Genomic DNA, 2,477 nt, shown 5'->3' on the forward strand with positions numbered 1-2,477 from the left:
TTCTATATCATGAGCTGGGCATAAAAAGTATATATGAACTTTTGGAGTAGAGATATATTTAAATTTTCACATTTCATATTTCTTTTGAGCTAGAGAACTTCTACTTTGGATGTGTGATATGGATAGGGTGAAGGCTCATTACCTAATTAAATTCTTAATCTACTTCATGAAATTACAAAGTTACATGCTTAAAAATTGAAGCTATATCATGAAGCCATGTAATTTTATTAGGTATATTGAAAAGCTAAATTGATCAGGGGTACCTTGATAAAAATTCTTGTGTGTGTGTCCCAAAACAAATAAATTACCTTTCCATTCTCCCCCAAACAACCAAGTCTGTAAACTGCAGAGGAAATACCAATCTATATTCAAAACGTGTTGTTCTCTTCAATACATCAATGAAATTACAAGACTGGACAATAACCAAAACTACTCCTCTCCTCTCTATTCTTTGCCATATATGAATATATATGTATATGTATATGTATATGTATATATATATATATATATATATATATATATACAAATATATGGAGAAAATAATGTGTATGCATATATATATATATACACATGCATATACATTTTTTCCTTATTTTTTATCTTTTGTTCTCTCACTTTATTGCACTTCATTACTCTTTCCACTTGCCATAATTCCACTTCCTAAAATGAAAGTTATACTTGAGATGCTAGGTATATTGGTAATACCCATTAAAGATATAAGAAAATTGAAAACCTAATATGAAATTACAATCTCAGAAAATCCACTGAATTTATCCACATAATAGGAAAAGAGGGTAATTTGATTACTGTAGATAAAGTTAAAGATGGTTAGATGACCTTGATGTTCTAATTGTCTAATTTGATAGCCTTAGTCAAAATAACAAAACATGTTAGTTGTATTTAAATTAGCTTTAATGAATCATATATTATAAGCAAAGTTTTAATAGATTTATGTTATTTTACAAGAAAATTGTAAATATAACATTCAGAAAAGAATTTTATTAGGCATAAAAATGATTAAAATTCAATTTAAAAACAAATGCTTAATATATATTATAACCATTTAGAAACTGAGATAGAATTTGACCTTTCAGTGGACTTTCTTCACATTCTATTAAAAAAATCTTGGCTATGATTTAAAAATCTTCTGAAGTTCTACTTTAAAAAATAAAATATTAGCATTATCTGAAATAATAGAAGTGGGATAAATATGAATAAGCACTGTGAAAGAAACTTGAGAATCAGTATCAATTTGAAGATATTTAAAAATTTGAATAATGATTGATTTAACATAAAAATTGACTTGTATGAAATCATAAATTCATTAAATAGTATCGTAATCAATGCTTTCACACTGTATATCAAAATTATTTTACATGTAATAACCTATATTATAATTACAGATAATTAAGTTATTTAAGCTAACTTAAATATACTTGTCAATAATTATCTCATAATAGTAACTCTAAAATGAGTAATTATTATTACTACAGATAGAATGATTTATGGTGGCAAATCATTTTTAATATAATCATTTTATCCTCATGGCACCCTTCAAAAGTAGTACTACCAATAACCTCAACTTACAGATGAGGGCATTAAAACAAACATACAGTGGCTCAGTAACTTGCTTGGGATCATGCAGGTAATAAGTGATTGAATTGTTATTTGAACTCAGATCTTCTTTCTACTGTACCATTTAATTACCTTTGTATATCTATGAATGCAAACTTTATAACTTAATCTAGCACTTTAATGTACAATTATCTTTTTATATTTAAAAACCACACCTAATGTTTAAGTGCTATTAGCTAATGACAATTCTTAATTGCTCTATTGTTTACATTTTTATATGATACAAAACTGTTTACATTATTATAATAAGTGACCAACCATAATTTCTGTTTCCTTTATACTCATTGGTTATTTATGATCTGAAATTTCACAATTTGCTTTGTACTTTTTCAATATATAACCATTTCTCCCAAGTATCTGGGAAATATACCATTGTTTCTAAAACTGTCCCCACAAATTAAATATAAATTATCCTAAAAATGTCATTAAGTTATTGGAAGTTTTTGGAAATAAATAGTTTTCTGAAGTAAATCTGCAGAGAAGAGTCCTTATATCACATTATAGGTAATTGCTTACAACCTTTAAAAATCTCTTGTGGGGGTCTATGACAAAGCTAACATTCAACTGGGGTATTGAAAATTTGCCATCTGAGAAGGTTTACTTGTTTGCCATAGAAGAGAAAACTTTCTAATGATTATTTACAAAATATTTTGAGAGAATGAATAAAATATAGGGTTTATAAGGTGTCAGAAGTTTCATCAGGAGTGAGATCAGAGAAAAATGATGAGTAAGATGTTACTGGAAGTGCAATTTCTATATAAATTCTCTCTGAAACTGACTGACTTTAGGTTCTATTTCTATAAGGACTTTGGCAGAATGAATTACTTATGGAAAAATATAGC

Source organism: Macrotis lagotis, chromosome X (genome assembly GCF_037893015.1).
Source record: "Macrotis lagotis isolate mMagLag1 chromosome X, bilby.v1.9.chrom.fasta, whole genome shotgun sequence".
NCBI lineage: Eukaryota > Metazoa > Chordata > Mammalia > Peramelemorphia > Peramelidae > Macrotis > Macrotis lagotis.